The sequence below is a fragment of the Limulus polyphemus genome, unplaced genomic scaffold (genome assembly GCF_000517525.1).
Source record: "Limulus polyphemus unplaced genomic scaffold, Limulus_polyphemus-2.1.2 Scaffold14, whole genome shotgun sequence".
NCBI lineage: Eukaryota > Metazoa > Arthropoda > Merostomata > Xiphosura > Limulidae > Limulus > Limulus polyphemus.
In genome coordinates, this window is record NW_013665624.1 from 1650968 (window position 1) to 1662064 (window position 11097).

An 11097-nucleotide genomic window follows, 5' to 3' on the forward strand; every position below is an offset into this window, starting at 1 on the left:
GACACTGCAGTGGCAAGAGACTACGCTGTAAACGAACATAGACACTGCAGTGGCAAGAGACTATGCTGTAAACCTATGTACACTCAAAAGAACGATTTTATCTATGATCCCAGAACTATTTCAAGAGTGGATAACATTCTCTCATCTCTACTAGACACCGATGGATCCTCAATAAGAACATACATTTTTAAGACTATAACTTAAGGGACAACGGTGTAATAATGTGTTATAACTTTATATTATTTCTATTGCTAACAGGAACTTTACTCATTTTCGTAAATCTTATAACAATTGCTTTGACTTCTAAGATGCAAAACTAAAATGATATTATCATGTTATATGGTAGGAATAATAATAAGTTAATTATGATAAGTATTAGCTTTTACCACCAGTCTCTGGAAATAAATCGAATCACGTTGGTGAATGTCTGACATGGTATATTACCATACTGAAAACGTCCACTATAGTATTTATGGTACTTATTGATCCAATGATAGAGTGATGTAACATCACAGTATTTAACCCATTATCTGTCCTTTCTATCTATATTAAACATGTATTTCGTTCTGAACTAAAGCAACTAGAAACTATATCTTATAGAATATATATGAATGATAACACATAATATAAATAACGTTGCTGTTACCACAGCGAATATGTAATTTCTGTAAATATTATAATGGTTACAACTTCTCAATATTTATGTGAAAATAATCTATTTTTTTACAGTTATAATCAGTGTTCTATGCTATTATATATCAGACGAAATATATTAGATCTTGTTTTCAATACGTTCATAATACCAGCAACAGAGAACTGTCTCAATGGCTTGAGTGATTTATCCACCACTATGTCGAGGTTCTTTTCTCCAGTCATCCTGTTGAATAGTTTTTTATCTATATTAAATGTGTGAAGCATATTGTGGTAACATAAATAGATTACCTTGCAGTTAAAATAATTAAAACATCTGTCGTGGCTCAGCAGTAAGTCGGAAAGATTATAATACTAATACCGGATTTCGAAACTGGTGGTGAGAAGGGCACAGACAGCTCACTGTGTAGCTTTGTGCTGAATAAAAAATAAAGAAACCAAGTATTTTCTAGGTTATCAGTTAATTCAGGTCATACTGTAGTACCCCAGCATACTAATAACAGTTACGAATAATAAGCCTGAAACGACAGTTTTAATGTTAATATTTTGCTAATTTTATTTTGATATTCTAGTGGTTGATGAAAGGAACCAGGTTTTGATGAGCCAGGCATCCAAAGTTATCAGAACCAAAGAAGTACCCCTGGTAGCAAGTATGAGAATGAAGTTACTGGTACTTGGTTATAAACAGTCATTTTGTTTGAATGGGTCATATTCTTATGATCCCAGTAAAGAAAATGCAATTATGTATTATCAGTGGATGTGTTTTCTTGATAATGGGTTACCATGTTACATTACTCAAGACGATGGTGGCATGTTGAGGTTGGAACAAATTATTGGAGATGCTGTTCGTTCCCCAGTGCTTTGTATCAATGGCGGATTACTCCTGCCACAAAAGTAAGTTTTTACTTTCTTTTATATGCACTTTTTTACGTTTTCTTATAGTTGAAACATGGAGCAATGAATAAAGATATATAACATGCAGCTTTGACTTTGATTTAGTTATTAGAAATGTTTCATCTATCTTTATGGATGTAATTTAAAAGTGGAAATAGAAACATACAACCTACATCTTATGTATATGAATTTAAAATATATATATATTTTTTTACACTAACGCTGTTAGATGATAGTATAATTTTTTAACTTGAAAACATTTACATTCAGCAAATGTTCTGAAGAAATAGCTCAAGCTATATTTAGATCTTTAGAATGAAACGAGGAACTTTTGGTAAAACACAGAATCAAATTTCACAAACTGTAAAGCATTATTTAATACATGGATTTCAAAAATAAGGCCCAAAACTCGAAGGTTTTCAAATAAGTGACTATTCTTCTTTAGGAGAATAAAGGGTCGTGGTGTTCTCTGTTTCGTTATTTATTTACGAAAATTAGAAAATAAGAAATTATCCAGTCCTGGGTGTACAGAGAAGTGAGTTTCTCTTTACCCCACTGGTGGCTTATAAAAAAGTTTTTTTTAGGTTTACTCTAATATCTTAATTTTTGAGAGTTAATTGAAGATTTATGAATACGATTGTGACTGTGATGCTGCCACGAGAAGAACGCGGAAAGGCTCGTTTAGAGCTCATATACACTGGTTGTTTATTCTGAAGTAGCTTTAAGTGTGGTCCAACTACAGTGGACCAAGTCAATCACCAGTCTAGAGATCCAGTTTGTACATCTACCCCTAAAACCTAGACCACCATTTAAAATTGACGTATTTTAACAGAATTTTTGAACATTGAATATAATTTGGACAGAATATAACAGGAATTAAATATTGAACAGTTTGAATTTATACCGATGGCTTGAAGAATAAGTCATTGTCCGTTCCTGATCGTCTACCTGAAGAGGTAAATGCTCAAGATGATTGGTGGTTGATAACCTGAGGGTGTTTATAGTATTGAAAGGTGATATGTATTTATTCCAAGTTTCTGGTGATTTTAGATAGTAATGAGCTGCAGTGCTAGGATTTCTAGTAATATTTAGTTACTAAGTCTATCATTCTATCTTAGGTGTTTTATGTAAGTATGACCCGGGTGTGTAAACGGGAAAATGAAGTATTAATCTAGTTGGTTTTAACTGTCGTGTCACGAGTGTTTCAAAAAGATAATCTGGTATATTATAAATTATAACGTTACCATATTTAAATTTTGCTCTAGGATACATCTTATATATAAGGATAATTGATTGGTTTGTTTGTTTGAATTTATGCACAAAGCTACACAATGGGCTATCTGTGCTCTGCCCACCACGGGTATCGAAACCCGGTTTCTAGCGTTGTAAGTCCGCAGACATACCGCTGTACCACTGGGGGCTAAGAGGAGAACAGGTTGTAGTTAAGCACAAAGCTACACAATGGGCTATCTGTGCTCTGCCAACCACGGGTATCGAAACCCGGATTCTAGCGTTGTAAGTCCGCAGACATACCGCTGTGCCACTGGGGGCAATAATTGATTGGGCATTACTCCTTTTAACATAGCTACCAATTTTATAAAGATAGTATATTCTTCATTTAGTTTTAGTATATATTTCGCGGAAGTGAGCATTTCATGTCAGTCCATTATCAAAGATCATATCAAGAAATTTAACTGTTTTGCTGAACATGATCTGGGTATTGTAGTTTAAGACTCACTTTGTTAGCTTTTTTCCTGTTTCTTTTTAGTTTCTTAGTGAATATAAATGCTTGTGTTTTCGATGTGTTAAGAATAATGCGCCAAGTTTTGCACCACGTGACTATGTGTGTGTGTGTGTGTGTTGAACTTTACTAGCCCTAAAAGGGTGTCTCGCAACGTCGTCTACGTAATGAAATACGTATGCTCGATGTATTTCAAGGAAATTAATATCATTGACAAAAATGATGTAAAGTAATGGGCTTAATACAGAACCTTGAGGGACTTCTACTTGTAACATAAAGGCCGTAGAAGTGTTGTTATTTACTCTAGCCCTGGTGGATCTGTCAGTTAGAAAACTTGAAATCCGTCTAGTTAATACTTTGGAAATTGTGTATTTCAGTAGCTTGTAATGCAAGTCATTGTGTCATATGTTGTCGAATGTGTATTTCAGTAGCTTGTAATGCAAGTCATTGTGTTGTATGTTGTCGAATGTGTATTTCAGTAGCTTGTAATGCAAGTCATTGTGTCGTATGTTATCGAATGTGTATTTCAGTAGCTTGTAATGCAGGTAATTGTGTCATATGTTGTCCATTGTGTATTTCAGTAGCTTGCTATGCAGGTCATTGTGTCATATGTTGTCGAATGTGTATTTCAGTAGCTTGTAATGGAGGTCATTGTGTCATATGTTGTCGAATGTGTATTTCAGTAGCTTGTAATGCAGGTCATTGTGTCGTATGTTGTCGAATGTGTATTTCAGTAGCTTGTAATGGAGGTCATTGTGTCATATGTTGTCGAATGTGTATTTCAGTAACTTGTAATGGAGGTCATTGTGTCATATGTTGTCGAATGTGTATTTCAGTAGCTTGTAATACAGGTCATTGTGTCATATGTTGTCGAATGCTTTCTTTACGTCTAAAAACGCGGTTATTTTTGTTTTGTTAAGACTGAATCCACGGTGCAGTGATTCGGTAAGTCTTACTAAATGGTCTGTGGTTTGTCGCTGCTTTCTGGATTCATTTTGAATATCGGTTAACATGTGATTGGTTTCTAAGTGCAAACGTACTCTGGCTGTAATGATTTTCCTACACAGTTCAAAAAGCTAATTGGCCAATAATTACTTGAATCACTAGGGTCCCACTCTTTTTAGGATAACTATAATAATCCACGGGGCTGAATAGTATTCTGATGTTAGTGATAAGCTGTAGAGCCGACAGAAGTGTTTTAAGAGAAGACCTAAGGCATTATTTAGAATTATGTTCCTAATACCATCCTCTCCGGAGAAGGAATTTTCAAGTTTCATAATATTACTTTTAATTTTGGCTATTGTTATTTGAATGGAAATGCTGTCATTTAGTGCATTTTTAGGATTAATTGTAACTAGAAAATTGGGTGTGGAAATTGTAGAATTGTCGTTTATGTGCTTATTGACACTAATGAAATTTTCATTATTAAAGCTGTCTAGTTTTGGTGTAATGAATACTGTTTCGTAATAGTTAGCAAAAAAGTTTGTTTTATCTTTATCTAAATTTGCAGCGTTGTTGTTGTATTTAATTGTACTGTTGTGTTTGAAACAGGTTTGTTACAGATGGCTTTGAACTTATGCCAGAATAGTGCATCATAGCCTCAGAATAGTGCAGTGCTAGCATCAGAGTAGTGCCGTATTAACATCAGAATAGTGCAGTATTAGCATTACTATTATATAGGGATTGACAGAATATGAGCCACTTTTCTTCTTGTTAAGTTTTAATGAGTTTTTTTATATCATTATTTACTTTGTTAATTCTGGGTTTAAGGTTTAAGTCTTGGGTTTGAATAAATAGTCTACGTAACTGTCGTTTTTCTTTGATTGGTGAGTGAATTTATTGTGTTAAATGCCACAAATTAATTTTTAGTGTTTTATTGCAAGTGGGTACTGTGCTACATAAGGCTTGACTGATTGTGTTAGTAATTTGTAAAGTGTAAAAGTCTTCTTCATTACTATTGTTGGTGGTGATTTTTGGCTATCTGTGTTCTGCCCACCACGGGTGTCTAAACTCGTTTTCTAGCGTTGTAAGTCCGCAGACATACCGATGTGCCACTGGGGAGGGGTGACGATGTGTACATTAGTATTATCGTTGTAAATTTCTGTTCTGTTTCGATGTTACTTATCTCTAGTTTGATGTTATTCCTATCAACGTTAAATAGTTTTTACAGTGTATACTTTCCATCTATTCATTATATTTTCCATCTTAAACGATATATTAATTTTTTTTTGTCTTTTATGCAGTTTCCAATCCTTGATTCTTTATTCGATAACGTGAATTCTTTTAGTGTATCGTACTTTTCTTTGCTTTAGTCCTCTTGGTTTAATTTCTCAATTTCTTCACATCTAACCTTTAACCATTTATCTTTAGTTGCATTGCATTGTTATTGAATATCGCCATTTATAAATTTATATCTAAGTGGATCAATCCATTTGTTGTGTTTTTATTCATTTTACAGCTGTTTACCTTTCGTTCTCTCTCTCTCTTTGACATAGCAATTAATGTTGTCATAGTGACAGTTACTTTAATTCATTCCATTTTCTGTCTATCATGTCTTTTCATAGTCAAGATCATAAATATGTTACTGAATTATTTTTAAAATTTATCGTTGACCAGTGAGAATACGTTACTCAATGTCTAGTAAAGCACTTTAGATATGAAGGACTAGTTATTTACTTAAAAAATACAGTAATTCACCATTTAAAAGCTATACAAATAACCTGTTTGTCTGACTCATTCATTTAAAAAAAACAATAAACAACAGTATGTTTGTTTCGGGTGTTCAAGAAAGTCACTAAAGAGTTATCTGCGCTAGTAGGCCCCACTTTTGCATTTATATACTGTTTAAAGTAAAGAAAAATCAAAGAATCATCAGCACTCCCATAATTATTGGGCTATTCTAAGTAAAGACATTTCACCGTCACTTGTATAACGTAGCCAGAGCCCCAAAGTGCACAGCACAGTTTACAGCAACTTGAGGCGAACCTATCACCCTTGGATTTATAGTCAAAAAGTTAAGAATTAACCACTCTTGTCCAAAAATAAAATAAAATTTGCCAATATATTGCTAATAAAAGTAAAAGACGATTATGCAATTATCTGAGTCCATATTTTAGTAATTATTACCTGTTGATTCGCATGCAAAAAATAATTTATAGCGTACCTAAAACTTAGAAACCAGAATGTATTATAAGATAGAGTATTACATATTGAAAAAGATAATCACAAGATATCAATATTTTGTTTAAGTGAATTGTGGTCATCATTAAAAAGTTAATGAACTTGCTGTGAAAAAATGCAGAACTTCACATTCAGTTAGGAGGGGCATTGTCTGGTCTTGTTGTTATTAATACATCAGTATTGTATAGCAAGAAGTAAGTCTGTAATAATTTGTTTTTATATCGCGGATGTATTATCTTTTTTCTCTGAAGTAATGTCATTTCTTGTTTATTTATTTGTAAGTAAGCACAAAGCTACACAATGGGCTATCTGTGCTCTGCCCACCACGGGTATCGAAACCCATATTCTAGCGTTGTAAGTCCGCAGACATACCGCTGTGCCACTGGGGGGCTTCTTGTTTAAAATCACATCTTCAATGAAGTAAATCAGCCAGAACTTACGATTTTGTTGCCGACATTATATTTTTTTAAGCTGCAAGGATGGTTTAATGTGCTGTTCAATATTTTGTTTCTTTGTTTAGTTTCGCGAAATTCTACATAAAAAAAAAAATCTGCGCTAACCGTCCATAATTTTGAACTAAGAGACTAGAGGAAAGGTAGCAAATCAACACCACCCACAGCTAACCCTTGGGATAGTCTTGTCAGATAGAATAGTGGCATTTGACCGTCATTCTTATAACGCATCTATGGCTTCAAAGTGCGGAGTGATGTATTGTTTATTGGCCGTAAGGAATGCGAACCAAGGATCCACAGTTCGACACGTTGTCACGCTTGACCCTTTAATATAGCTATTGAACCTAAAGGTTATTTTACAGAAGTAATCATATATAATCAGTAGCAGAGTGTTTATAATTTGCCAAAGTATTAGTTTCCTCGAAAATGGTTCTTTTTGTATATTTTAAAGATTTGTAGTATTATATTATATAAGATTTTAAACGGTTTGAATGTATTTATATTATTAAGTAGTTTGTGCCTCTAATGGATTTCCACCTTATTTCATATTATGTAAGATTTTAAATGGTTTGAATGTATTTATATTATTAAGTAGTTTGTGCCTCTAATGGATTTCCACCTTATTTCATATTATGCAAGATTTTAAACGGTTTGAATGTATTTATATTATTAAGTAGTTTGTGCCTCTAATGGATTTCCACCTTATTTCATATTATATAAGATTTTAAACGGTTTGAATGTATTTATATTATTAAGTAGTTTGTGCCTCTAATGAAGTTTCACCTTATTTCTTTAGCTATAACATCACTTTACTGGTAACAAAAGACACAAGATCAGCTTCCTCCAGTATCCTTGTGAAAATAATCGAGAATGATGGTGTTAAAGCTTTTACTATACTGGATATGCCATATTTGAACAGCCCGGTAAACCCAGACAATGATTTGAAAGTGTATTATCACATAGATAATTCCTCTTTAATTAGTCCGGACTGTTCGAAAATTATAGTAGGTAAGTTATGAAAGTTAACGCATTTTCACAGAATAGAAATAAAATATTTCGTAGAATAACTATATAATATATAAATATCGAGACTTTAAATCCTTGTGAATATTTATATACAAAAACAAATCGTATATAGCCTGTAGAGAAGCTAACATTACTAACATGATAAGTTTTCCACGTACACCGACACAAACATTATATCATAAATGTCTCTATGAGTGTGGATATCTGTTGCAATAGACATTTTGGCACTTTGGAATATTGACTGCTAGTGTTCATTACATATACAGGTTTTGCACTGAGGTGCATCAACAGGTGATGAGTATGTGATATTTAAAAAACAAACCAAAAACATTTCCATGATTTTGTACGTTCAGGTATCTCAGTGGCTACTTAGTTTGTGAAAATAAACAATAAACATATTTCTGTCCATTTTACCACGGTCAAACTAAACACTATTTGATAGATATTTAATAATCTAAGTGACATTTTTATCATTTTGTAAAATCAGATTTTTTAGTAACTGCTCGGTGTGAGCTATAATAATTGTCGCGTTATTCGAAGAAAGGTGCTTTCGAAGCTTCTCACAACATTTATTTAATAAATATTACTCGTTATTTAGATACATCAATAGTTTATCAACCTGAAAAGAAGAAATATCTAAAATTCTTAGTATTCATTTGTCTTATTAAGCAGTCTTTACATAGAACATAAAAGAATATTTTAATTGTTTGCATAATTCAGGTGTTTCAAGCTGTCTTAAATGTAATAGTTATAATAGAAATATTATATACATATGCAAGGAGATTATAATGATTTGGGAAAATACGAATTGTTTAGTTTAAGCGTAACTGAAGGCCAACTGCAGAAACTGTAATGCAAACCCCATAATGGTTCTGCAAAAGCTACTCGTCAGGATATTCCCAGACAAAAACGTAGCACAATCATAACATATTATAATGCTACATCTGGCCGTGACACTCACATTAAGAATGGTGGGATCGAGCTCCCTAAGGTGAAGACAATCACAGTAATTTATCTGAAAAACAAAAACTTCACAAAAGAATGGTGGGATCGAGCTCCCTAAGGTGAAGAAAATCACAGTAATTTATCTGAAAAACAAAAACTTCACAAATTTTATTTTTCTGATAGAGGTAAAATATCCTGCTATATTATGAAAGAAATGTAACAGCACAGTAAACACTATATATGCCCTACTCTTATGCCAACTTCGCTAAATTAACTGGGCGTGGAACTGTAATGATTATTGACAAAGAACCACAAAGAAAAATCAAACCTAAATATTAAAAGTATCATTAGTTGTGCTTCTTGGATTTTGATATAATTCAATCAGAATGAAAATATTTTCAGAGACAGGATGAATACAGATTTTTGTACAGCCTAAAGCACATATTTGATCATGCTATTCCAGGAAAGAAAAAAAACAAACAACAGCTGAAATTACAAAGTAGAAAAAAAAGGAAAACTATATAATAATAAAGTATTCTATTGAAAACTTTCTGTACTCCATAATCTAGTGAATAGATAATAATAGCACTGCTCTGTAATATTACAGAGCAGTGCTTTAATTTCCATCAAAGTAGCCTGAAGTAATTACAAAAACAGGATTATGCCCCAGATAGCGTATTACAGAGCAGTGCTTTAATTTCCATCAAAGTAGCCTGAAGTAATTACAAAAACAGGATTATGCCCTAGATAGCGTATTACAGAGCAGTGCTTTAATTTCCATCAAAGTAGCCTGAAGTAATTACAAAAACAGGATTATGTCCCAGATAGCGTATTACAGAGCAGTGCTTTAATTTCCATCAAAGTAGCCTGAAGTAATTACAAAAACAGGATTATGCCCCAGATAGCGTACGCTATGTGGGGCATAATCCTGTTTCTGTAATTACTTCAGGCTACTTTGATGGAAATTAAAGCAATCTAAAAATATCGCAGTATTACTTTATCATTCCAAATTATCGATCTATTACATTCTTATAATATTGCAAATAATATATCAAAACTTTGATATCTATTCACTGGTCATAAGGTATTTCAGTCCTTAGAGCCATGATTATTAACACACAGTTGAGAATGTGCATAGTATGATTAAATGCTCTTTTATAAGCTTTATACGGTAATGTCACTTTCGGATTGGTTATAAGACAACCAGTCACTGTGAAAAGTATCAGCACATAACTCTACTCTGGTGCAGTTAATTTTAACACACAAAAATATAGCTTTCTTGTGGTACGTTTGCCTTGTATACTATTTTCCTTACAATTTACATAATTATTTCCATGTTGTATATGAACAGTGATAGTGAAGGTATGCAAATTTAGGTTAAGATATAGTGTTTGAGTAACAGAGGATTAAGACAAATATCTAGCATCTAGATTCTAAATTCCTATTATTTATGAATTAGTAGAGTCTACTCTTTGGATTATATATTATAGAAAGCGTCAAACATTGATAAAGGTTTATTAACAATAACTATTTGAACCTTTTGGATTGAATGATAAATATTAAACATATGCAAGAACTTCGTGCGGGTAATAAAGTAACAACAACAAAAACAGTTGGTTACTAAGCGCAAATAAACGTATCTGAAATCAAAGTAACATCATATACATAAAACAAAACCAGTCAGCATGTTTGACCGACACAGTCATCAACAGGACATTTATCTCAACTTATAATATTGTATTTAGCAAGTCCGTGCAACCTATGTCGTCACTGATTAGGGGTACGGCATTTTGTTTACACTGAGAAAAAATAACTCTATATTGGTTGTAACAGAGTTTCTATGTCGTTATTTAATAAATTGTTCTTTGGTGTATTTATATCAATACTTCCTTTACTATTTCTTTGACAAACAAACTAGTTATATTCTAATATTTGTTTACTCGCGTACAATAGAATGATCAGTTTAACTAACATGTTACGCGACAGCTGAGCTGATTTGACGTATCCTTACTCTAACCATGCATTTTTTGGTGTTTTATTTTCCTTACAGCCAAAGAACGACTCGTGTATAAAACTAGTTTTAGTTTTGTGTACGTGATTCTAGTTTTATTTGAATACATTTAATCCTGCTTAGTAATGCTGTTTCTTTGTTGTTTCACTAGTTAACAAAATAGAAATATTTATCAGTATTAAAAAATTAATAGTTTC